At 42.7% G+C, this 27,925-nt stretch overlaps 2 long non-coding RNA genes across 3 annotated transcripts; one reads left to right on the top strand and one right to left on the bottom strand.

Moving 5' to 3' along the window:
- Nucleotides 1-2,515: 2,515 nt before the first annotated feature.
- Nucleotides 2,516-15,398, bottom strand: LOC128340633 (uncharacterized). The gene is made up of 3 exons (XR_008313844.1): nt 15,267-15,398; nt 10,998-11,088; nt 2,516-3,809 (listed from the first exon to the last, which is right to left on the bottom strand). It is a non-coding gene; the product is annotated as an uncharacterized LOC128340633 (long non-coding RNA).
- A 2,878-nt stretch (nt 15,399-18,276) lies between these two features.
- LOC128340635 (uncharacterized) lies at nt 18,277-27,457 on the top strand. Of its 2 annotated transcripts, none has more exons than XR_008313848.1 (4): nt 18,277-18,697; nt 22,666-22,800; nt 23,870-24,140; nt 26,304-27,457. It is a non-coding gene; the product is annotated as an uncharacterized LOC128340635 (long non-coding RNA). The 2 variants fall into 2 exon arrangements; XR_008313849.1 differs by having other exon boundaries at nt 18,282-18,697; nt 23,870-24,092.
- The last annotated feature ends 468 nt before the right edge of the window (nt 27,458-27,925 follow it).

The raw sequence follows: 27,925 nt of genomic DNA on the forward strand, positions 1-27,925 counted from the left end.
TATGCAGGAAAATAATTACATGTAAAATATTCCAGAATTTACAAAGGTGGCTGGTTTGGCAAGTTTTTCTTGATTGCAATTTTGCAAGGCCATGAAGTTATATTTGAGTTGGTATGTAGACCTGGGAATACTACTGGAACTGGATAGTTTACTTTTATCAGGTATCTCTGACACCCTGGCTGGAACGCCTCCTAATTTTTTAGGAGTTTGCAAGAATTATCTATTCTTTCATAACTTCATATATTTACTTCTTTAATGCAGTCTGTTTTGGGCTGTTCTTGAAGACAGTTGAGAAACTGCATTTAGTGTAAAATGCCATAGAATGCCTTTTGGTAAGTACAGTATAAGCAAATCTGATCACATCCATCCAGTCCTGCATAATTACTATGGCTACTACTGTGTGTTTCGAGGCTCAATTTAAAATGCTGGGAAATGACTTGACTAGCAAGCCAGAGGTTACCAATTCAAATCCCTGCTGGTATGTTTTCCAGACTATGGAAACACCTATATCAGGCAGCAGCGATATAGGAAGATGCTGAAAGGCATAATCTCATACTGCATGGGATATGGCAATGGTAAACACCTCCTGTATTCTACCAATGACAACCACAGGGCTCTGTGGTCGCCAGGAGTTGACATGACTTGATGGCACACTTTACCTCTACTTTACTGTTCTATGAAGCCCCTCATGGCCTGGGAACTGACTTCTTCAGAAGCCTTTTTCTTCATATGAACCCATCTATCCGTTGAGGTCATCTTCAAGAACTCTGCTACAAGTTGCATTAGAACATATGACACAGAACATTTATAGCAAGAAGTAGAGTTTTCTATGTAGCTGCCACAGTGTTACACTATGAAACAACCTCCCTAAGTAAGTACATGTATGCCCTTTTCTCCATAGCTTTAGAAGGACATGTAAGGTCTGTCCCTTTATGAAGGCCTTTGCAGGTTTAATCACATGATCTTGTGCAGATTTGCCTCTTTTAGTGCCTCTGGTTCTTTATTCTGCATTTAAAATTATAGGTTTAAATAATCTTATATAAATTTCTCCTGGGTGTGCCAGGGAAAATGCGTCCTGGCAGCCCAGCTGATTGGCTGGGCTGCGGAGGCGCCTGATTGGCTGGCACACCCAGGAGGAGAAGAATTGGCTGGCTGTGAGCCAGGGCCACTGGCGGGCCTGGCCTGGTGATGGGTGGTGGCCGCGGCCCGGCCACGGCGAAGTGGTGGTGGGCCCGGCCGAGGCAGTGAGGCGACTAGCAGCCAGGCGGGTGGCGGGCCCCAATACTGAGTCAGAAGATGGAGGTGGGGGGAGAGGTGGTTGGCCTGTGGCTGGCCAAAAAGACTGGCAAGCGGTGGCAGCGGGCATGATAGGCCGCGGACACAGCACTTGGCGTGGCGGGCCCGCCGGTGGGACAGGCCACGGAGGCGGCTCTTGGCCAGGCGGCACCGGGACCGGCCGCCGAGACCAGGAGGAGCCCGTGGGAGACTGGGGTGGGAGGAACCGGGTGGCGGGACTTTCCTGTTCACGCCTGGGAAGAGGAGCGGCGGCAGCCGGGTAAGTAGAACTTTAAAAAATGCAGAGGGAGGGGGAGGGCAAGAGGGAGTGGGGCAGCGGGGAGGGCAGGAGAGACTAGGACAGGAGGGTGAGAGGGAGGGGAGGGTGAAAGAGAGGTGTGGGAGGGGGAGGGAGGGGAAGAGAGGCAAGAGTTTGGGGCAGAAGGGAGGGAGGGTGGGGCAGGAGGGAGAAGGGAACAGCCAGCCCCAAAGAGCGCACAGATGCTCTGTGCGGGGTTGGCTAGTGTTTTATTATTTTATTATTTCTACAATTATTTTAAAATTATATTGTATGCCATTCAGAAATATCCCAGTTAGGGATGTGCATGAACCAAGGTTCGTGCAAAGGTTCGGCACCATGGGGAGGTGGGATCTTTTAAAAAGAGGAGAGCAGGGCCTTACTCGCGCACGCGTGGACACCATGTGCGTGCCAGTGCCATGTGCGGGTTCTTGGGGGCAGCAACGTAGCAGCAGGAAGCTGCATGCAGCAGCGGAGAGCAGGTAAGGACCTGCTCTCCTCTTTTTTTTTAAAATCCCACTTGCCGTTCTCCTCCCTGTGGTGCCAAACACATGCATGACCCACGGTTCTTGCACATTCCCTAATCCTAGTTACCACTGGAGCCCAGATAGAACAAAGCGTTATTTGTTCTAAGAGGCCAGCATATTGTGCTGCTTCTGGGAGGAAGAAACTCCTTTCCTTTTCCCCCTGCAACCGCATGACACCAGAAAGAGGAAACAAAAGTGCCCAGGAAGACTATCTTACAGAGATAAGAGTGACAACATGAGAACTTTACCCATGACTGAACTGAGTCTTCAAAGTGCCTCTGGACAGGCTATATTATGTATAAATCTGATCCTCTAAGATAAATAGCAAAACGTAGACATTCCAAATATTTTGGGGCAAATGCCTAATAATAATTTATTATTATTATTGACAATTTAAAACTGTGTGTCAAAAAGGTGAAGTTGCTTTCATATCTATTTATTATAGCAATGCATAAACATTTTCCAACAACAATATTTATACATAACTCATACAAAGGGGATGCTTTTAAAGCACATTCTCAATAAAACAATAACGTTAATTAAACAGAATTGTAATTAATACAGATACATTTAGACATTAGGAACGATGTAGCAATGAAATATTGGCTTCAACAGGTGACTTCAGATATCACACAAAGCCAATATCATACTTTGGATTTGTGTGACTTCCCCAAGCTTCAGGTGTGTGCTCCTCACCCGCACAAGCCTGTTTCCAATTGTGTTTAGAAAGAAACCAGGATTGTTTATGAAATCTGAATTGATCAATCTCAGCTTAATTCTATCCAAAGTTGCAAAATAAATCATCATCTGAACCTAACTTCAAACTTGTCTGAAGCTTTATTTTGTTTTATTTTGCAATTTTGGATAGAATTAAGCCGGGATTGGTCCGTTTGGACATCATGAGTGATCCTGGCTTCTTTCTCACCACAATCAGAAGTAGAGAGAAGGGGAGTCCATGCTTCCAAGGCTTAGGGAAGTCACATGAAGCCAAGGTTTAATCTTCTGTCCGCATGATGTCTGAAGCAGTCCAATGAGTGACTCAGCTCTGAACTTGATGTGACAAAGCAAAAGCTAGAAAACCAATGTTCCCTATCACAGGCTTTCAAATTTCATCACTATTTCTCTGTCTGAGTAAGGGTCTGGATTAGATAAATATGAGTTGTGGATACTACAAATATGTTTGTGTCTGAGTTCCTGAATCCTCAAGGCTCGAGAATTTTATCTTCTAATCTAACCCAGATCTGACTGAAATCTGGAATATATATAGCTCTAATTCAGTACATTAGCTTACAAAATAAAGTGACATAAAATTTTCCAATAAAAGTCAACATTTACTTTTCACCGAATGCCAAATGTAAATCATTTTGTAAATCTAACAAATGAATAACTATTAGAAACGGGAACACTTTTGCTAAATCAAACAGCTGTAAAAACCAGTGCAGGACACAGAAGAATGCTTTGTGGATTACTGTGGTAGTCTTCGTTATTAACAGAGCTTCTTTCCCTCACGGGCATTCTTAGCACATGTTCTCCCCACGTTTACTCCAACCAACATTGCTTCAGAGACGTCATCTAGTCCTAAAATGGTAGTGATAGGAGCGAGTAGTCCGTACAGTCCTCCTACAAAAATGCTCAACGGCCATCCAATAAAGAACAATACGAGTAGCCAAAACACAGCGAATATCAGACACATGAACGTCTGCTCACACCTAGTAATATAATTAAATGAGTTAATTCAGAAAGTTATGATAAAGGGCAATGGTTAACATCCAGAGCAGCATGTGTGCTGTTGTGCAAGCAGAAGCCATTTTCTCCACCCACTTCTTGTCCAGTCACTAGAAAAGTCATTCCCAAGGGACCATCGGCAATAATATAAGATGCAGCATGCATGGCTGCAAGGGGAGAGGGGAATTAGTAGGAAATGGTGGAGACAGGAAGGTTCTTTGCAGTGGCAGAGAGCTAGTCTAGATGCAAGCCATTTTATTTGTTGGAATCTTATGAATATTTCAATAGATCACATTTTCTCTATTATTTTAGCATTCTATCAAAAACATGCAGAAGAAATGTTTCACAGATAAAACCCAATAATAACATTCAGGTTTGAAGTGCTGAAACCGAATCATTTGCATCTCACCCCTGAACCCACACAGAAGTAGCTTGGCTTACCACTATGTACAGCCGCTCTACACAGAGGTAATCTCTGGGGAAGGACCATTAAAGGGAGCAAAGCTGTGGGAATGATCCTGATGATCTTGAGAAAGCTGCTCCATAAGGCACACATGAAACACTACGAAAGGTCCGAGTGCTTTCCCCATAGAGCTTTATGGGGAAAGTGCTGGGAATCACTACATTTCCCAGTGTTCCATGCACACCTTCTGACATGGTTTCCATGATGTTACAGGGATTTCCCACAGCTTTTCTCCCTTTCACAGCTCTTCCCCAGAGCTGTGCACAGAATGTTCATTTGAACGAGCAAAGGTACAGCCTCAGATAAGACAGAAAGAACTTAGACATATACTTTAGAAAGATATCTATATCCATGATGCATAAAATAAGGAACTATATAATTAGTTTATGTATTATAGACCCTGAAACCATATCTGTAATATTTATTAGTTAGCTTAAGGTTGTTGAAACCAACAAACACTAGGCATAATATGATTCTGCTAAGAATTGTATATACCATATAAAATACAGTGAGGCTGTTCTCACAAGCAGTCTAGCCCAGGCTAGAGCAGCCTAGTCTGGGCTAGGCTAGTCGTGTGGAGCACCAGGATCCGCATGGATCCCAGCGCTACCATTGAGCCAAACCTTATTTTTGAGCCATTGAGCCAAACCTTATTTTTAAACTAGGCTCTTAGCTGAGGTTAAGGGAGCAAGGGCAATCTTAACCCAGCTGTCAGGAGTTTGTGTCTCTGTCAGGATTTTGTGTCTCTTGTTGTTCTGGCCTCCAGAGCTCTGTTCTGCAGGATATTGTGTCTCTTTGGGCTGCACAAAGCCTGAGGAGACACAAAGTGCACAAAGTGACTAGAGTGCCAATCTGAAGGGGGAATCCCCCACTGCACTGCGCTCGGTGCATTGAGGGATACCCAGAGGCTGGGATGCGTTGTCCTGGCCTCCAGAGCTCCGTTCTGCTTGGCACAGCACTGTTTATTGGGGAGTGCAGTCCATGCTCCCAGCAATGTTTGAAGGCTAGTTTGGGGAGGAAGTACTGTACGGTTCACAGCACACACACACCCCCAACAATCATGTGAATATCTCCGGTACATTATAGGAGGAAGCAAATATATTACTAAGTTGGACAGAAAACCTGCACCTCGCAAAAACCAAGCAGTTTGTTTTAGGTCACACATACATTTGCTCCAGAACCACATGCTGAAAAAACAACTCCCAAAAGCCACTTCAAGAATACTATTCTTTATCTGCAAAGCACTTGAAACTCTTTTATAATGCTTCTCTCTTTCACCTTAACTGGCTATTCAGTAACTCCTAAGAGTCTCAATAGCAGCTTCCTTGCCATGATGTGTGTGTGTACGCATGTGCCTGTGCACAGTTTTTAAATTGGGCAACTAATGATCTATTTGTCTTATTATGTGGGTTGTGTCTGGCAGTAAAGACCCAGGAGGCCCCAGCCTCAGCATGGGCTGGCATTATACAAGCTGATTGACAATCCGTGACTGAGAGCAATATTAGGCTTCTCTCATGGAACATCGCTGGCTGGGCGTCCAAAAGGCTAGATGCTTCCTTCAATTATTATATAACCTTTGACATAATTTTGGATGAAGAAACTTGAGCTCATGAACTGGTGATGATAAATGGATTTGCCTCATGGGTGCTCCAGGCCTCCCTAATTGAAAATGGGGGTAGATATAAGGGTGGTTTTTTGTTTGTTTGTTAGCAGTTTTTGTTTCTACGAAGTTGCAAACAGTCTTCAGCAAAGTGGACTTATGTGATGGCTGGCATAGTTAAGTTTGGGCAACATAGTCTTTTGACTGAAAAGGTTTAGTTGCCTCCCCAAAGATAGTGAGCCTGAATTCAAGATTGCTGGTCAAAACTAGAAGAATATATTTCCCAATTGATTAAAATGTACCCAGCTGCCGGGGATGTAGTAGCAAGAGATTTCAATGCAAAGTTGGGCCCATGTGGTGAGGTTTATATTCACATTTTATATTTATGTGATGAGGTTTATATTCACGTTTTTGTTCCCCCAGAATTGGCGGGTAAAAACCTATTGACCAACCAATCTAAAGATTCAAGATCCAATTTTGCTGGCTTTTGCCTGGTCCAGTTTGCAAATAGATTAGGTTTTTGTTTTAAGCGGGGGCAGTTAATGGTGACTACGCAAGATATTGGTCACATATTGGTCTGTGCTGAGATCAAGTGCTCTTGATTTGATATTGTAATGGTCTCCTGCAATTTTGTGACTGTGGTAGTACAGTTCTCTGTAGAGCCTGGTAAAGACAGTAAATGACCACATACCAGTGGTCATATCAATGAAGTTAAACAAACAAGAGGTCCACATTAAGGAAAAATTTGAAGCTGATTCCTCAGTGGTCTTGAGCTGCCTGAGAGTAAGATGGTCAGAAAGAGTGGAGGAAGAAACTGCAGGTTTCCTTGGTATAGAGAACGCCCTCTGTCTCTGCTCTGATATCATGGCAGCGGAAATATCAGAGCGAGCCATTACATTGTTTCAGAAGTTGACTTCAGATCTACAAGAATTTTGTCTTGGGACCCTAGATATACTATCTCAGCCTCTTTGGGTCACAAATTGAAATCCTGGTTTGACAAGGACTGCATTAAGGCTAAGACCTCTTTTATAGGTCAGTTCAAATCGTAAAAAGCACAACATCGTCAGACATTTCCCCATGAATTGCATTTCAAAAAAGACAATACAAGGATTTGTTGAAGGAAAAAAGAAGGATGCCCAAAGGGAAAGATGCTCACAGTTAATCCAAGCCACTAAGCCCAGCAGAGGAGAGAAAGAGCCCATCTGCTTCCCATTCAATGCTGCCCAGTGTGAGAGACCGTGTGTGTACTGTTGGATCCTTCTGCTGTTGCCCGCCTGCTCCTTGCTTCCCCTGTTGGACTGCAGCCCGCTGTCTCTGTGGAACATCTGTGGGGAGTTTGTGCAGAACTGGGGCCATGGACGGGGAGGTGGAGTGTTTGTGGTCTGTAAGAACAACATCTCCTTTGCCAGGATCCCTGTTGAAGTGTCTGACCATATCGAATGTGTGTACTTAAGTTTGGGGACCAGGGATAGACTTGGACGTCTGTTGGTGTACCGACAGCCCCGCTGCCCAACAGAGTCCCTAACTGAGCTGACAGACTTGGTCTTGGCCTCAGCATTGCAGTCTCCCAGGCTTGTGGTGTTGGGGACTTCAATGTTCACTTTGGGACCAATTTGTCCGGGGCAGCTCAGGAGTTCATAGCGGCCATGACAACTATGGGCCTATCCCAAGTGGTCTGGGGACCAACACATATTTCTGGTCACATATTTGATCTGGTCTTTCACTCTGATCAGGGTGGTGTTCTATGGGTGGGGACTCCTGTGATTTCCCCATTTTTATGGATGGACCACCATCTGGTTAAGGTTGGACTCACGACCACATCCCACCTCCACAGGGTCGAGGGGCCCATTAGGATGATCTGCCCAAGAAGGTTATTGGATCCAATAGGATTACAAGAAGCCTTGGAGGGATTCAGTATTGGCTCTGCCAGTGACCCTGTTGACACGCTGGTGGAGAATTGGAACAATTAACTCACTAGGGCAGTGGACATGATCACTCCTAAGCATTCTCTCCAACCCGCTTCAAAACTGGCCCCTTGGCATATAGAAGAACTACAGGGGCTGAAGCAGTGAGGTAGACGACTAGAAAGCAAGTGCAGAAAGATTCAACTCAAATCCAACAGATCATTACATACAGCTCATTTGAAGACCTATGCTCAGGCAATATGTGTGGCAAAGAAGCGATTCTTTCCTGTCCATATCACCTCTGCAAGTTCATGTCCAGTGGAGTTGTTCAGGGTTGTGAAGGGGCTAGTGTGTGCCCCTTCCCCCTTGAATCAGTACTTGGAATTAACTATTACACGCTGTGATGTTTTTAATGAATTTTTTGTGGACAAAATCTCTCGTATTCGGGCTGACTTAGATTCAAACTCCACAACTGTTACAGAGACTGATGCCGAGGTGTCCAGCAGCTTCTCTTATGTAATGACCCTGGATCAGTTTCAGTTCGTGACTCCTGAGGATGTGGACAAGTTGTCTGGAATGGTGTGGCCTACCACCTACCCACTTGATCCTTGCCAAACATGACTTAATACTGGCAAGCAGGCTGTTGCAGAGGGCCTGGTAGAGATTATAAATGCTTCTCTGGGGCAGGGCAGAATGCCTCCTTGTCTTAAGGAGGCAATCATTAGACTGCTTCTGAAGAAGCCTGCTTTGAATCCCTCAGAGTTAAGCAACTACAAGCTTCCATAGCCGGGCATAACCTTCCATAGCCTGTCTCCAAGCTTCCATAGCCGGGCAAGGTGATTGAGAAGGTGGTGGCCTCCCAGCTCCAGGAGATCTTGGAGGAAACTGATTATCTATATCCATTTCAAACTGGCTTGCGGGTGGGCTATGGGATGGAGACCGCCTTGGTCAGCCTGGTGGATGATCTTCAATTGGGAATTGACAGAGTGACTCTGTTGGTCCTTTTGGATCGCTTGACGGCCTCCGATACTACTGACCATGGTATCATTCTGGAACATCTGAGGGGATTCAGGGTGGGAGGCACTGCTTTGCAGTAGTTCTGCTCCTACCTCACAGGCAGATTCCAGTTGGTGTCTCTTGGGGACTACTGTTCTTGAAAACCTGAACTCTTGTATAGTGCCCCTCATGGCTCCATATTTTCTCTGATGTTGTTTAACATCTACATGAAACCTCTGGGAGAGATCATCAGGAGATTTGGTGCAGGGTGTTATCAGTATGCTGATGACACCTAAATCTATTTTTCCATGTCAACATCATCAGAAGACATAACCTCCCTAAATGCCCGCCTAGAGGTGGTGATAGTCTGGATGAGGGATAACAAACTGAGGCTGAATCCAGATAAGATGGAGATACTTATTGTGTGGGGTCAGAACTCAGGAGACGATTTTGATCCGGTGGTTCTGGATAGAGTCATGCTCCCCCAGAAGGAACAGGTACACAGTCTGGGGGTGCTTCTGGATCTGAACCTTCCTCTGGTATTCCAGGTTGAGGCGGTGGCCAGAGGTGCCTTATATCAGCTTCGGCTGATACTCCAGCTGTTTGCAGTTCTTGAGATGAACAACTTCAGAATGGTGGTATATATGCTGGTAAACCTCTATGCTGGACTACTGCAATGCGTTCTATATGGGGCTGCTTTTGTACATAGTCCAGAAACTGCAGTTGGTACAAAATGTGGCGGCCAGATTCGTCTCTGGGACATCTAGGAGACACCATAATACTCCTGTGTTGAAAGAATGACACTGGCTGCCAATAGGTTTCTGGGCAAAATGAAAGGTGCTGGTTATTACCTATAAAGCCCTAAATAGCTTAAGCTCTCTGTATGGAGTTGGGGTCAGTCTCATTAGAGGCACAAGCCCGATTAAATAAGATCAATTTCGGGCTCAAACTAATGTTTTGCCTTATTTGACTGGCCCCTTTCACCCTGGTTGACAGCTTCCATTTAGGCTGGATGAGAGTTTTAGAGAAGAAACTCAAGAGTTGCAGACTTATTCCCCCAGCCCTGCTGTCTCTGGGCTATTCTAAGGAAGAGACCATGAAACAACACATTTGGGACATGGACTTGCAAAGGTACAGGAGTCTGGCCTCCTGTTGTTTGGAGGTTGGAAACTTTAATATAGATTCCTCCCCAGCAAACTATCTTTACAATCTTGTAACATCAAGTACCAGAGAGCTTTCACCTTAGCCCACTTAATACACTGCCTTCAGCTGCACTGGAGGGGAGATACTTCCAAATTTCTTATGTAGATTGGATTTGTCCCTGCCAGATAGGGGAGATTGAAACTGTGGAGCATGTGAATGATATATTGCCAATTTTATAGAGACATTTTATTTCTTTTTTAATAACCTCAATTTTAAAGAAATTTCCAGACAGTTCAGATAATTTTTATACTTTTCTTCTTTCAGACTCCAACACAGATATTAGTCTTAATGTTGCAAAATTTTGTTCCATGGCTAAATCTGCAATTATATTCCCTAGGGAAGTGTTGGTCTCTGAGTACTGATTCAGTGTATCCATAATGGCGCAGTGGGGAAATGACTTGATTAGCAAGCCAGAGGTTGCCAATTTGAATCCCCACTGGTATGTTTCCCAGACTATGGGAAACACCTATATCAGGCAGCACCAATATAGGAAGATGCTGAAAGGCATAATCTCATACTGCATGGGAGATGGCAATGGCAAACCCTTCCTGTATTCTACCAAAGACAACCATAGGGCTCTGTGGTCACCAGGAGTCAACATCAACTCAACGGCACACTTTATTAATATTGTAAATAGATGTGAGATAAGCTATAAGCTGTATTGGTTTTTCTGTAACTCTGCATATTTTTCGTTGTTTCTGTTTCTTTTTATTTTCTGGTCTCGGACCGTAATAAACTCATTTTGATCTCTGGGTTGAGCCTTTGATGCCTGGTATTATGATAGTCTGACATTGTGATACATCATTTTATATTTTCTTGGCATAGCTATGGACATATATAAGAGAATAAAAGATCCTATTACGAATCAAGACCTATAATTATGTATGCATCAATTTAAATATATTTCATTTAGAACTATACCTTTTCACATCCAAGAACTGTAGTTATGGCAATATTGCATTAAATATATTTAAATTTATTTAGGTTTACATAAGTAGAACCATACCCTTGAGCCATGATCCTTTTCTAGAACTCGTGAAAAAAACGATCCTTTTCTAGACACGTGAAAAAACTCCACCTGCAGCAGGTCTCGTTATCTAATAACAGAATCAAGACAACATAAGAGAAAGGAAGATCTTCCCAGAGTTACATTTGGTTGCATCTAGATTAAACTACTGTGTTGTACCCTATGTGGGCTGCCTTTGGAAAGTATCCAGAAACTTCAGATGGTACAAAATGTGGCAGTTGTGACAATTTCCTATTCACAAGGTCACTCTCTCCCAATTTATTTTTCCGAGCCCAAGCAGTGCTCTTTTTGACTTTTACAGCCCTAAACGGTGTGGGATCACCATATTTTATTTACTCATATTTTACACCACATACTTTGGCTCTGGCAATTCCATCTCCAGGGCCATTGCTCCAGCTTCACTTCCAGTTCCTGGTACCAGTTCCAAAGTACAAAGTACGTTGAGGCCTGTGCACCGAACTAAAAGTCGGAGTTGGGACCAACCCAATCTGCTCTGATCCTGCAAATATTGGTTTTGGGTACTTTGGACTGTTAATGGAAATATTCTGGAATGCTGGTGGAATGTCCCAAGATTACTTTTGGGTTTGTGTGGTGAATTAGTGACTAGAATGAACAGTCCATTATAGTATCAATTTGTGCAAAGCTTTGGTCTGGAAATAAAAGCTTGAGATAGGAATATGGTATAATCAGATTCATTTAAGGGTTATTGGGGGTATGGGAAATGAAAAATAGTTAGCCAATAAAACTTTAACTAGCAATGTATACCAGAGATTCGTGAAGAGACATTTTAGCTTAAAGGTCCAAATTGCAATTATATTAGCTTAAGGCTTGCCAGAGAGAGAGGAGCTGGAGTGCAGAGTTTAGACTTAGGAGGAAGAGGATAGAGAGAGAAAGATTATTAGTAATACCTTCTTCCAATTCCGTCATGGTATCTCTTACCCTTGCAGGATGGGAAACGTTGGGGTCCTCCTTCCCAGAGGCCAAGCAGAAGAACAGGGTAGGAGGAGGCAAGCGTGCCACTCGCAAGCCAGGGATCCAGGAAAGCAGCTAGTTCCAGCGGAGGCTGGTTCTCTAAGGTAGCCAAGTGTGATGCATGGTTTGGATTAGGAGATGGGTCCAAACCAGGAACTGGAAGTGAAGCTGGAGCAATGGTCCTGGAAATGGAATTGCCAGAGCCAAAGTACACACAGATGGTGGGTCCGAAGGACCACACCATTGAGTTGGGCTTAGGGTTAAAATAGGCAAAAATATGCCTTTGGGCCAAACATGGGTCACACCTCTTGGTTACAGGGGATGACATCCATAGTTAACAAAATAATACATACTGTATGATTAAATCACGAGTGTGTGCAATCTTGAAGGACAATAGAGTATAATGGTTTGAAAAACCTGTATGGAATAGGGTAAATAGGTGAGCTCAAAGCTTATCTCTTGGGTCAAGAAGACCTTCCAGGTGTGGAAACCCAAATGCTTTTCACGCTAACGAGCCTCTTCCCTGGTCTACATCAGACTATTAACACTGTGATAGTGAGGTGGGAGTGATACAGCCTTATCTGAGCTCCTAAGGTGATTAGTTAGACTAATCCTTTGTGCCAACTCCTGGAGGAGTTTGACTACTCTTTTGGGAAATAGTCTTTCTCCTTAACTCGTGTCTTACTCAGCTAGCACACTTCTCTGAATTACAAAATAGAAATAGGCATGAGGGTACCTTTCAGTCGCATGTCATAACTGACCTGGGATAAAGTTGCCCCATGCTGCTTGTGCTAAGTTTGCCAAATATGGGCAAGTGGAGGGCTCATGGTCTCGCGAGTCAGGTAACCAAGTTGGAGACTGCAAGCCTGCAGTTCCAAACCATATGGAGGGGTGCTGTGTGTAGCCCCTGAACAGGCTGTACTCATAACAGGATGCCTCCGAAAGTCGGAGTCAGGGTTGGAATTCAAATTAGAACAATCAGATTTTTAAAAATTAAAGAAAGCAACCATGGATACTCACTGTGAACCTGGACAAAAAATAAACACAACACCAGAGAGTCAAGAGGAACTGGTGTAACAACAAGGGAAAGTGATGTGACCAAGGGAAAGTGATGTAATCCAAGGGAAAGTGATGTGATAACATGAGAGAATTGCATAAGAAACTCAGAAATTGGCTGGTGGCTGCTGCTTTATGAGTAGAAAATGGGCTAAAAAACTTGTTATATATGCACACACAGGCAGGTAGGTGTCCCTCACTGAAGATTGTTTCCCTCACTGGAGCTGCTATTGCCAACCCCCAACCCCCCCCCCCAAAAAAAAACCAACCTCACCATCATTTGGAGCTCTGAAGAGCTCTGATTTTCATTAATTTTTAAAAGAGGTCCGAGAAGTCCTACCTGAACTAGTCTGGTGGAGTTCAGGTTCAGACTCTCTCTGAACCTCTTCAATTTCAGTTAAATTGGGCCAATTTTACCAATCTGACTTTGCTCAGGCCTATTATACAATATAAGCATCACAATATCCACAGAAGTATATACTAAGCTATATATTAGGCATATATAAAGTATTATTCCCTTCCATATGAGCCTGCCAGCATACAGTACTTTGATAATCAGGGGAAAATATATTTTCTTGCCCTGTTGTTCTTCTGGATTCCATCCAAAAGATTCTACATTGATTATTGTAGTTATTGTTCTGCTGTCAGTGTCTTCACAGCTACGTACATATTCACAGCCAATTAAGCGGAATCTCTGCATGTTCTACCACGACACCAAGATTAAACTGATCCATTCACATTTTCTGAAAAATGTCCTAATCTAAATTGTTTTGTTCTTATTTGGAAGAGAATATCAGTTTAATGGACACAAATTCCTTTGTGTTCTTCAACTCCTGTCCTTTTGGGACTTCAGAATGACTCTTGTGAGAGATTGGATTACAAGTGTGGGACTCCTTTTCCATTGCTATTTACTTTGAAGATCCAAGTCAAGGGGTACATTTTGGGTTATACTACATAGGAATCACGTGATCTGGTTTTGATTGATATGTATACTAATTATGATTATTTATTATTTTCTACAGATACTGTTTTATATTGCTATTTTAGCTAAGTTATTCTAATAATTCTTGTTAATATACTGTCTACAGGTCTTATAGAATATAGAGGTTCATATACATCTTTTAGGTATTAGTGTTTTTCTAACAGAAGTAGGAGCCACCACATGTTCAACCAATGGGACTTAGTAGTAGTAGTAGTAGCAGCAGCAGCAGATACTTCTGTTGAAAGAAGTCTATATACATGTACAAACTGTATGTATGTAGCAGTCACAAGCAGATACAACCCCACACCTTCATATAATCAAACAGCACTAGTTTTACCGTATTGTTTTCAAAACAATAAAGTATTGTCTGTGAATAATAAACAGCACATACGTTCCTGAATAATCTCTTTAGAACTACCCAACACTGTTTGCTTATATTAATATAAACACAGTCTTTGCCAGAGTTCCTATTCTGTTTGCTCCCTTGACATCAAATCCTATTGCTAATTTTTAAAAAAATTATGCACATTTTAAAATTATTTCTTTTTGTTCCTATTCGCATAGGTTGTTATTGAGGGTTGCTTCACACAGACAGTGTAGATGTAAAAGTACTCATCCTAGTGTAAATTGGAGACCTTTGTAACCTGTGTGGCATCTAATAGCAGAACTGGATTGTTTTTAACCTCAAATGAAGCAGATACAAAATGGGCTGAAAATGGCCTGATGTGTCATTTGGTAGCTCTTGCCACCGCCTCTCCCGCTTGGTCTCCCCTCAAGTGGCTGTCCCTGCCACACAGTGAGTGGCGGATGGTTAGAAGTAATAAATAAATAAATAAATAAATAAATAGCCCCCAAGCCCTCATGTGGGGGGGAGGGGGGCTCCAAAGTTCGGCCCCTTCAGGTCTGGGCTTCAAAATTACCTAGGTACGCCCCTGGCTCCAAGTTTTTAATTCTCTCACAAACTCTTCATTCTCTTTAATTGAGGCACATTTTTAAAAATTCCCTCCTTCTGCAGCTCCCTCAAGTTTTAGTTTAAGCCAGAGAATGCGATTAGAAAGGCCCAGCAGCGAGACTGTGGCAGGTTTAATATTCTCAGAGCAAATCTGAGAGAGAAATTAATTCTCTCCCTTGTGAATCCCCAAAGGAGAGAGCACAATAGCTTTTAAAAGGGAAAATAAAATGAAACATAGATTTATGCACACATATAAACAATAAAAGAAAGCATTCATCATTCAGACCTCAGTTATTTGCGGCCTGGTCTACACACGCAGCAGATCCAGAGGTACAGTGCCGAGAGGGGATAGAATGGACTGCACCACTTCAGACTTTTTAAGATGCTCTCCAACATTAAAATATATTTAAGATAGAAAGCTAGCTTAGTGGACAAATGTTTGAGCTAGAACCTTTCTCCTTGATGTTCTAATTTTCTCTTTTTAGGCAGGAGTGTGTTTGTTCATTAACACGAGGGGCATTCAAAAGTAGTATCCCTCACTGTAGACAAAAGTAGTACAGTCCATTCTACCAACTCAGCATTCTAGCACCTGATTATGCTGCATGTATGGACCAAGAGTGAAAAAAGCCCAAGACAGACAGACAGACAGATATATAGATAGATAGATAGATAGATAGATAGATAGATAGATAGATAGATAGATGGAGAGAGAGAGAGAGAATGTGTGTGTATAGATAGATATATAGATGGATAGATATAGAAATAGATATAGATATAAAGTGTGTGTGTGTAAACTCAGTGGGACTTGTTTGTAGACAGATATGGAATTCTGCTGTAAAGCTCTAAAATATACAAATTTAGAAGTAATGCCCATTGCAGCCAATATAACTTGCTTCCAATTAAATGAATTTACTGGTGATCCTATACCATAAAATGGTTAGGTGTGCTGCCCGTGGTTTTTTGGGCAGTTCTGAGCATGCGCGGAGCGGTGCGGCCGTGCTGCCCATGTCTTTTGGGGCAGTTCTGAGCATGCGCGGAGCGCATGCGCAGAACTGCTGAAAAAGATACGGCCGCCCAGACACGGGCGGCCATGTTGTATCTGAGCAGGGAAAGGCGGCGGCGGCAGCAGGAAGGACTGGCTCCGCTGGCGGCGGCCGAGAGGACTGGCCCCGCTGGCGGCGGCCGAGAAGCCTGGCCCCGCTGGCGGCGGCCGACGCCGAGAACACTGGCCCCGCTGGCAGCCCAAGGTGAGGCCAAAAGCAGCACCCACCCCCCCACTAGAGCCCGTTATTAAAACGGGCTTACAAATACTAGTATTTTAATAAATCAGGAAGAATTTCATTGTTCCTGAGCCCAAGAGTACTTCAGTTTTTGATTTCTAATGTCTGTGTAGAACTGCAAGGACAGTTGTTTTTCAAATAGCCATTTCAAGTGTCAGAAAGAATTGACTGAGGGAGAAATATTGGATAAAAAATAAATCAAATAACCACTAAAATAGTAACCTCTTTTCTGTTTGGCAGTAAGAATACTTCTAGCTGTGGATAAGGGTGGGAGGGAGGCAATAAAGAACTCCAGCCTCCTCACACACACACATTTTAAAATTATAAGCTGAGAATTTTGATTTGAACTCAAACTTGGCAAAGGGCTGCTCAAAGAGACAAAACAAAAGATAGATGCTCTACTCTTTCACTCTTCGATCAGCCCATAACAGCTGAAAGATAAAACCTGCTTTACTACATGCTAACTTGCAGTATCTTCCCAGGAAGCTGTTTAAACAGCCAGAGGTCACCTATACAAGGAGGGGGAGTCAATGAAGTATACTTTAAAGCCAGCCACACCGACAATGGGTTTGTCAGCACAAGTGGAAGGGCCAGAACCTGCTGCTTCACTATTCTTGTGCCACAGAATAGCATAAAAGAGATTGCTAAACTGTGAATATGGGTCACAATATGTGCTGATATTTTTTGCACTTACATTCCAATTTACTGGAATGTAAATCTCTAAATTGTAACTCAGAAAAGGTAGAATGAGAAAATATTATAGTGCAATATTGTAGCTCTCTCACTCTCTCTCTCTCTGATCCTACAATGCTCTTTGCATTTGTCAGCATGGCTGAATTCCAGGAAGATTTTGGTGCAATGTCATTGACAATGTCTTCTTGACCCTACAGGTTCTTTAAACAGTATGCAAGTAGAAGAGACAATATTTTACAAAGCACCTCTACAATGGCACTGGGTGCATTAGCAATTTCAGCCCTATATTTCAACCCTGCATCTGGGCAGCAAAATGAATTCCAAAAATATATTTTGTGACTGTGCAACTTAGGCAGACTAATTAAAATCTCTTATTGATGGGATTTCAGGAATGTGGTTTATCCTTGCAATTGCCCACTTACCAGAGGCACAGGAAAAGGTGTAACTGAGCAGATCCCTGTCAATCCTGAAAAATGTAAAATCCCCAGGGGCTCTGCAAATAGTCATATCTGTTTCTGAAAGAGGAGGGAATGTTATGATTCTCTCTCTCTCTCTCTTTTTGTATTAACATTTTATTAACATTTAAATAAGATTACACAAAATAACAAAATCCTATAAATCCACCCCAGGCCCTTTATGGATGCATAACTGTCCGGAGTATTGGAGATACAGCTCTTGAAGTAACTCCATCTAACTCAACTCTTAGCCCCAGCAACCCTTTTGGGCACTAGGGGTAGAGATAGAGGCTATTTTCACGACCGGCAAAACTCGGGCTAGGAGAGCCACGCCCAATTTTTGCTGCTCGTGTAAACCCGCTTGAGAAGCCCTCCCCTTAGCCCTGGGTAGCAGAGCGTCCGCTAACCGGGGTCAACAAATCATGTGCTGCCGTGGTGCTGCTCTGTGCCACGGCAACTCACGAGGCAACTCCCGACTGGGAGGCTAAAAAGCAGCCTCCCAGCTCAGGGGTCTCTCCAGCATGCTCTGTGTGCTCGTGCAGGGCATGCTGGAATTTCTGGGGGCTACATGGCCCCCAAACTCCGAAGCTCCTGCTGGCTCCATGACAGAGCTGGCAGTCATGTGGGCGACTGAGAGCTTAGCCCGCTCTCCCCACAAACCCTTTCAAAGCGGGTCTCACTGATTGTGAGACCCGCCTCATAGTGAACAAGGGAATTCCCTCTCTGACTATGCTTTCTCTACTCTTCTTCCCCTTTTGTTGTCATTCTCTCACCTGGAAGTTTATCACACCCGGCTTTTAGTTCTGCATCTCCTCCAGGCATGGAGGTGTATTCTCACATATTGGCCAAATTTACCCTGAAGTCCCTGCAAACTATCAGGGAGTTATTAGCACATAGCTTCATGCTGCAGCATAAATGTTGAGTGAAGCCACTTTGAATCACACTCGTGGCATTGAGAGAAGCAGCCCCTCCCCTCTGCTCTCGGTTTTTGTTATTACAAGTTCACATGACATGCCTCCCTGTTTCCTTCTATCCTTCTAGCCAATGGCGGGGGAGGGAGAGAGAGCTTCCTAAAGAGCTACATCTACATTTCAAAGACAGTATCCCTCTTATCATGCTAATGATTCTACGTCAGTGACTCTCCCTATTTGCTCTGGAGTTTTCAGGGGGAAAGTAGCTTAAAACCAGCATTTTAAAAACCCAGAAATACCTCGAGATAAGCTAGAATTCGCAAGACAAAGCCCGATTTGTGTGTGGAGTGGGTTCAAGGATCTCGAAGGGACTTCGGGGTAAGTTTGGCTGGTGAGTGAACACACACACACACACACACACACACACACTCTTCTGAAGGAGGTTCAGGGTAGAAGCCCTGTCTGTAAAGCCTCCAGGGAGCACCTCATGCACAATTCAGGGTCTTCATTGCTCGTTAGAGTGTAGCCCGATTTATATCCATAGTAAATGCAACTGAATGGTGAGAGGTGGAAGGGATCCCACAAAGAGTGGGACATTTCTCATCTTTAAGAATGCTCCCTCAAGACAGTCACAATCCCTTCTCTTTCTGAGCGGGGAGAGATATCTAAAATGCTTTTGTTTTCTTGCTAGTCATTTCACCCCTGTGTGTTTCTGAGGGGGAAGGTTGGACACATTTAAGCTCTTAGTGTAGGTGAATAAACTCACATCCCCTTCACGTAAGATTCACATCCCCTCCCCGCCCCGCACAAGGATATATTGCGACATTGTGTAGGTCCATATTTGTTATGTTTATTCCAAAATGAAATTATTTCATTTCAATAAAGTTTTTAACTTTAAGGGAAATGATACAGCATACATTTTCCCTTCAATTAATGAAAGTAAAGTTCAATAATGCAGCAATGGCAGCCATCTTAGAAATTTTTATTATGATGCAGTAGTTAACCTAGAGATGTATATATCAGGCAGTATATAATATAATAAATAAATAATACATAAATAAACTTGATCTTTTGTCATTATACTATTACTTACCTGTTCAGCTGGTCAAATGCGGAAATAAAGTATGTATGTATATATCTTATTTACATGTGCTAACTGTGCAGATACACCTTTTAAAATGGTGAGTCTTTTCTATTTATCAGGAGATAACTTCCTAAAAAATGTTATTCAATTTGGCAAATAGCATACATAATTAAAGCATAAACACATTAAAATTAAACAATTTATTGTATTTATTGTTTAATTTCTATACCGCTTTAGATTAAAATAATACCAAAGTGGGTTACAGTATAATTAAAACAATGCACAATTAATACAAATTATAAATACAAATATTAAATATGAATATGAAAATAACTCTTTAAAAGTTTAAAAACCTATATAAAACAGAACAGGAAGACACAAAACACAAAGCAGCAACAGCAAAAAAACAGTTCTCTCAAATAGAAGTCTGGATGAGGAGCCACATTTTTACTTGTTTTCTAAAAATTACTATACAGTCGCAAGAACAGAAGCAGATTAGAACAGAATTTTGTTTTGATTATTTTAAAAATACCTGAGAAGACCAGCTGGAAAAGAAAAGTTTTGACTCCTCACTGAAAGCAGAGTGGCGGTGGGGCAGGCACACTTCTTTTGGCAGGGCATTTCACTGACTTGGCACCACCACAGGAAAGGCCTTATGCCAATCCACTGTAGCTCAGATGGCAGGAAACATGGAGCTGGGCTCTAGTAGATGATCTTTGGGGCTGGTGGCTTCATATGGGGTAGAGGCAATTCTAAAGAAACTTTGATAGCAGGCAGTTTAGGGCTTTAAAAAGGTGAAGGCTAGTACATTGAACTGGCTCGGAAACAAATTGGTAAGTTTCCAAAAGGTAAAAAAAGGAAAGGTTGTGCCATCAAGTTGGTGTTGACTCCTGGCGACCACAGAGCCATGCGGTTTTCTTGGTAGAATACAGGAGGGGTTTCCCATTGCCATCTCCTGCACAGTATGTGGTGATGCCTTTCAGCACCTTCCTATATCGCTGCTGCCCGATATAGGAGTTTCCCATATTCTGGGAAACACACCAGCGGGGATTCGAACCAACAGTCTCCTGCTCTCTAGGCAGGTTGCTTCCAAAGTGTCTTTAAAAGGTAGCTCCATGTAGAGTGTGTGGCAGTAATCTAGCATGCAAATGGACAGGGCATGAATGACTGTAGGCAGGTCTGATTTCTTAAGGGAAGAGCATAGCTGGTAAGAGTTGGATACAAAAGGAAGTACTTTTTAATACAACTCATAATTTACCTGTGGAATTCTCTGCCCCAAGATATGGTGACAGCCAACAGCCTGGATGGCTTTAAGAAGGGCTTAGATAAATTCATGGAGGACAAATCTATCAATGGCTATTAGTCTGATGACTATAGACCACCTCCAGCCTCAGAGGCAAGATATCTCTAAATACAAGTTGCAGGGGAGCAACAGCAGGAGAGAGAGCATGCCCTCAGCTCTTGCCTGTGGGCTTCCCAGAGGAATCTGGTGGGCCACTGTGTGAAACAGGATGCTAGATAGGCCCCCTTGGGCCTGATCCAACAAGGCTGTTCTTATGTTTTTATGTAAGAGCTGGAAGCTCTGTCTTCACCAGTGCTGTTCAAAATGAGTTGTACACCTGTTCCAGAAGTCTTGCAACTCTCTGAGATATATATTTTCAGGAGTCACAGTGGGCTTCAGATGGAATAAGAGATGGGGGGAAGTGACATTTTCAACATTACTAATTTTAAAGTTGCCATTGCCAAATGGACACTGAGTCAAAATAGACAGTACTAGTGACAGGCTCCACTGTTCAATGGGCCTACATACAGAAGGGTAGAGATTATTGAGACCCCTTAAACATCTCTTGCAGTCAGAATAAGAGAAATCAATTGCTCCATCCCAGTCCTTGTGTCAAGAAGTTATAGCAGCAAGATGAACTTTTAGTGACACATTTGCTAAGCCAGTAATCTTCAAGGATGTCATTTATAGATAAACAAACAAATAGAAGAACTTGGCATAAAGATGCTTTCGTAGGTGTGAATCCATGCTTGCTTACATAAGTGCTTTCACTTATTCCCATAGTTTTTTCTAGTAGAAGGCTTTCTATTGTTCAACAAAATATTTTTTAAAAGCCTACTCTCCACACTGTCAACCTTAGCATTCTCACATCTGGGTGTAGTACTGCTCCCTTGTCTCTCATCAGAAGATCTGGATGTAGAGGGAAGTGATAATAGGTCCGCCTGGAAAGTTTGAGTAGAGATGTAAACCATGGCTGGCAAGGCCAACATGGTGTGATCAGAATGCTCTTTAAGTTGTCCCATATAAATTGTGCAATCACACAATTGATTAACGGATCTGCTGGGAACATGTACAGGAGGCCCGTTTTCCAATAATGTTGAAAAGCATCCCCCATGGAGCCCTTTCCTACACCTGCTCTTGAGCAGTAACGAGAGCACTTCTGGTTGTCAGCAGTGGCAAATATGTCTACTTGTAGAACTCCCCACATCCTGAATACAAGTTGCAAATAACTCCAGTTGAGTTCTCACTCGTGATGATGGTGCTGCTGGACAGTGCAACTGAGACCATCTGCTATCACATTGTCTATTCCCTTTATATGTATCGCCTGTGGATGTATCTGGTGAACAATGCACCAATTACAGATTTGGATGCTTAAGGCACACAGAGACTGGGACACTGTTCCACCCTTCCTGTTGAGATATGCTATCACGGTGGTGTTGTCAAGTTGAAGCTGAACCACTTTGCCCTGTAGTAGAGGCCAGAACTATTTCAGGGCTATAATCTGCTAGCAGCTCAAAAAGAAAAAGAAAAAATATGTGCAGGCAATTAAGTCCACACACCCTGTACCTGAAGTTCTCTACAGTGGGCACACCAATCTGCAAGGGATGCATTTCTAGTCACCCATTGAGTGGGTGTCAGCTGTACTCCCTCCAGAAGGTTGTTCTCTGATGTCCTCCACCGCAATGAATTCAGGACAGTAGGTGGGATTGTTAAGAGCATGTGTTGACTGTCGACACTGAGATGGACATGTTGGAGGTACCATAGTTGGAGATTGCATATCCTCAATCGAACATGACGAACAGTGGCACTGCAAGATGCCATCAATCCCATCAGTTTCTGTATTAGTTTTGCTGTGTGAAATGACTTGTTGAAAAACTGATCGAAGAGTTCCCTGATCTGCTGGTAACACTCCCTTGGCAAGTATGCCTTTTTTTCCTTGTACATCTAGCACAGCTCTAATTTAAGCCTTGTTGGTTCCAGGTGTGACATCTTCCAGTTGACTCGTATGCCAAGATCATTCAGAAGAGTTATCACATAATGGATCTGTGAAAGTAACTTGACCTGCAAGAAGCCAGTCGTCCAAGATAGAAACACCACTATCCCTCATGTCCTTAGGTGAGCAATTATTACTGCCATACACTTTGTGAACACTCTTGAAGCGGTTGATAAACTAAAGCAGGGCACTGTGTACTGGAACACTGACTCTCCCACAGTGAACTTTAAATACTTGCAGTGATTATCTTGAATTCCTATATAGAAATATGCATCCTTTAAATCTAACATTACAAGCCACTTCTCCCTACAGTGGAGGGGTAGTATGCTTTGCAACATTGTCCTTCTAGATTTGTGCACATCTGAATAGAGATTGAGTCCCCTGAGATCTATGATGGCTCGGGTCCCTCCATCCCACTTTGGAATTTGGAAATAGCAGAAGTAAAATCCACTCAGCCTCTCTGTCCAGTGCACAGGGACTATCATCCCCCTTTCCAACAGAACTTGCAATTCCTCCAGTAATATAGGAGTTGCTGGAGTGAACTTCATGCCTGAGAATGGTGGCAAAGTTCTGAACTCTGTATGTAATCAATAGCGTAATCAATAGTGATAATTCTTAGAACCCACCGGTCTGATGTTATGTGTTGCCATGTAGGGGCATGGGTTGCCAGTTTCATGGTACTGGCAACTACAAAGCAGGTAGTCTGTGCTTTGGCAGGTTGTTGAAGTGGTAGTGGTGGATGATCGATCAAATCAAAGAAACTGCTTGGTCGGGTCCTTAGGTGGCCAAGTACCCTGGCCCTTTGATCTCTGTCCAAAACCCTTATTCTTCTGATAAGGTTTATACTGGCATCTATAGTCTCACTGTTGTTTATAGGTGGTGCGTTGGTGCCCATAGGGCCAGTAACACAACACAGAGTAAGAAGTGGTGAATGTCTTCACCATGTACTTTGATTTCTTTAACAACTCCATAGTCATGTCAGTTGTATCACTGAATAGGCACTTGCCATCAAATGCTAGACCTTCTGCTGAGGATTGATGGACCTCAGCCAAGCATGTCTTCAGATGGAGACCACAGTAGCCATTGCACGGGACTCTATCTCTGCCAGATGTTTGAAAGTACTTAATTGGTGTCTAGTGATTGCTGTGGGCTTAGTATAGACCTCATTATGTCTTTCTTTAAATTCCTCAGGTGTCAAGAATGTGGAGTCCTGCAGCAGGGTATCCCACAGATGATGATTATATCTTGCCACTTAGGCTGCATAGTTTGCAATCCTTATGGTCAAACTGGAAATGGGGTATATCTTTCTACCCAAGACACCCATTTTCCTTCCCTCTTTATCTGATGTGTCTCCATCTGAACTTTGATGATCGTGCACAACCACCAAAGTGTTTGGAACCGGATGTTTCAGGAGGTATGAATTGTTTCTTGAATTCTGTAAAGGCCTTCCAGGCGTTTCAAGGTAGGCATAGATATTTTATGCATGTATTTTAAAATCTTTTTAGTTAGATCTGTTTTTAATTTTTAGCTTAATATTTTAATTGTGTAATTTTTATAGTCTTGTTTTAATTTTTCTATGTAGACCACCTTGGGATTGTTTTAATGAAAGGTGGTATACAAATTTAACAATTAAAAATAATAATAGATGTCTGCAATACCTCCCATACTGATTGTGCAGCCTTGGTGATTACAGGCAACATAGGGAGTGCTACTGGTTGTGATGACTGTGTAGTAGCCATTATATTGTACACAAAATCATTTAAACCTGTGTCAGGTAGTTTAATTTCAAGCCCCAGTGCTTCAGCCATCTCCAAGATGTGGATATGATAGGCCTTAAATTCCTCTGAGAGGGGAGCTGACAGCCTCGGCAGGTCTGATGGGTGCTCTGTGCTATCTGAATCCTCATCAGATGTGTTTGAGGAATCCCCATCAGCCCCTGAGGGGGTGCAATAGGGGCCTCCTTATGCTTTAGGAGCAGGAGGCTGCAAAGTTTGAACCACAGGCACAGCCAGTGCTGTACTAGGTGCTTCTGGATACACTGGCTGTGTTATAGCAGCATCTGCTGCTTGATGTTGTGTGGACAAATCTCTTGTCTGTAATAAGAAGTGATTGGAATCATGGATCTCAGTCAGTGGCTGTGTAGCTGTAGTAATTGCAGGCGGCTGGAAAGACTGACCTTGAGTTAAGCTGCTCTGTGATAAAATATTGGACTGAGGATGAGTAGTCACTGCCAAACACTGCTGTGATGCTCTTTGTGCCTTCTACATCTGGAATTCCACATAATCATCTGGCAGAATATTTGAAGTTGAGTGTCTGAAGCCACAAGTGTGAAGCATCTCCCTTTGGTTGAATATTCCTTGTGTGCTCACATATTGGATAGATGATTTCCAAGTAAGTGGGGCATACAAAGTAGATGGAGCTGTTGACACCAAATGGGTCATAGTTGGTATTGGTCTTGAAGTTGAGGTGCGCTCTGATGTGAAGTAGACAGGCAACATAGATGGAGTTTTAGGTACTAAGAGTGGAACCTCCTCAATATCGGGGTTGACATCGAGGCCACTACTGAGGAAGTAATGAAAGGTCAAACCTGATGGGGTACTAGTAGTTGAGTCCAGAATGGAGAGCAGTGTACTTGAAGTATTTGGATTAAGAGCTGCCTCCTCCCCAAGAAGGTGAGCTTCCAACTCAAATTCTAGAGCAGAAGCAACAGTTGTTTTTTGTTGCTAATAGTGAGGGGTTCCCTCCCTCTGTGTCAAGGGGGATTGAATTGGTGTCTGTGCTGGAGAGAGCTGCAGTACTCAGTGTGGAAGCATGGTAACCAATTGAGATAGAGGTATGGTAGTCGATGTTGACACAGTATCGACAGTCACTATCGATGTTGACATGGTATTGACAATTGCTTTTGATGTTGAGCCTCTCCATGTCGTGTCTTCAACATTTATTGGCAAGGATGAGCAAGGCCCTTGCAGACCTGAAGAAGGGTTTTCAACCCTCGCTTCTGACTTGCTCTTATGTTTCTTTAGAGAAGAGAAAGCCTGCTCTTCCTCCAAATAGTTTCTTCTTTTCTTCCCCTTGTGTTGATGCGTCTCATTTGGAATTTCCTTTGGAAGCTTAAGAACCGTTTCCATCATTGAGGCAGCTCCTGATGCAGTCGAGGGTTTAGACTGCACGCGTGCAGATCATGTCTGACCTTCTGATATTGAGCTCGACATCATGCTCAATATCAAGGGATAACTCGGTTTCATCATCAACGCAAGGAGTGCCTCATCACAGAGTGCAGTGTGCAGATGAAGAGTTTGGTTTTGTAGTTTGTTTAGAAAATGAACAGCAAATCTTGCAAGTTGCTGGGCTGTGCTGCTCTCTTAAGCACATTAGGCAGGAATCATGGTAGCCAGTGGAGGGCAATGTTGTTTTTACACTGCACACACTGTTTAAATGTTTTCTTAGCCTCCATTATTGTGAAAGGCAAATGCAGAGCAGAAAGTATCTGCAATGCAGTCAGAACAAGTTCAAAGTCCAATTTCACCGAAGATTAAGTCCGTTTAGCAAAGAATAGTCAGAAAGCAGTCCAATTTCAACCAGGGAGAAATAAACTAATAGATTTTATCTCCGTGTTTTCTTATAGAACCAATCTGATACTGAGAAGCCTAGCAACGAGGTGCTGATGCTTTGGCAATCAGAAAGGAACTGAGAAAATGACACCCCTAACTACCAATATCAGTGGAAGCACTGAGCACATGCAGGGCATAGTGGGTGCTGCGAGGAGCTAGCTAATCCATCTGTGAGGTCCCTGCAGAGGCACAGAATCCATTGCGTATTAGTGCCAACAGATCATGATCCAGATCTGAAAGTTTACACAGTTAAAAGCAGAAGTATAAGTTAAAAATAAAATAAAATGTAAACTACTCCATGAAGAAACATGTTTCTTAATGCATTCTCTCTCTCTCACTCTCAAATTAGATCTGACTTCTCTTTGCCAAACTGCTGGTGTAGCAGCCAAATCCTCCTGTTTAGTTTTCTCTTTACAATTAGTACATTTTAGCCATATGCAAACTGAAATGTCATATGCCTGAAATGTTCATGACATCTTCTCCAAGCCACTATTTACTTCAATACTTGCACAATTAAAATATCCCAACTCATAAAACTCTGTTGTGTAGGTACCACATGACTCCCCTTATGACCATTATGGTTAAAATTTGATCTTGCAATATTAGCAACGATATAAAACCAAAAGTAAAGGTTCATAGGTGCCCACCAGAATTTTCAGATGTCCCTTATTCTAGTAGGCACATCATAATTCCATAGACCATCAAAGGTGTTCCTTATTCTAAAACATCTCAAGCCACTTTTTTTTTTAAAAAAAGTTGGCTATATCTAGCAGCCATCCTTTGTCCTCCCTGTTTGTTTTTTAAAAACTGCTTTCAAGGAGTCAGAGATTTCTGTCTTTTGGCTGAATGAATATGGAAGCTGAGAAAACATGCAATCAACATCCACCAACCTTCAAACTACATAACTGATTTATCCAGAAAATTCTAAGTGTGCCTGAATGGTGCAAGACCATGTAGACTTGCTACTTCCCAGGACACTTCTGTGCTCATGTAATGATTAAAGACTGGTAAATTGATAGAATATTTATCTTCTTTTTCAGGCATGCATATGAATCAAGCTAGGATTCTAATTTGTTATTGTAATTGTAATTGTTTGTTATTGTCATTGTGTGTATAGAAATCTGGGAAGGTAAAAAGCATGGATTGAGGAGATTGTTGTCTTCTTGTATGTGCCCTCTACAACTCAGAATACCATCACGATAGCCTGCCTAAAGGGAGAGAGGTTGATGGGATTGTGGGCTAGATGAGGAAACACTGAATAGTGAAAAATTTCCTAATGTTAAATGCTAATTATAGCAAACAGGGGCACAGGGGCGTAGCAAGGTTGGAGTGGGCCCAGAGACAAGATTTTAAAATGTCCCCCTCACTGAAGCTCAGCTCATGAAGTAAATAAATCTTAATTGAGGCTGAATAGTGGTAACAAAAAGTTATACACACACACACACACACACCCCTATGTGCCACAATCAAACACCATCCTAAATTATTTTTTAAAAGGTTTTGTAAATTGTGGACGATGCAAGTCATTTAATGGTACTAGAGAAAGACATGCTGTTCGGTAGCTCCAGGTCTTAACACTCACATCAATTTCGGAGGATGAATACAACTGAAGGAAGGTGTGGCTGGGGGAATCAGT

Source organism: Hemicordylus capensis, chromosome 1 (assembly GCF_027244095.1).
Source record: "Hemicordylus capensis ecotype Gifberg chromosome 1, rHemCap1.1.pri, whole genome shotgun sequence".
NCBI classification, from domain to species: Eukaryota; Metazoa; Chordata; class Lepidosauria; order Squamata; family Cordylidae; genus Hemicordylus; species Hemicordylus capensis.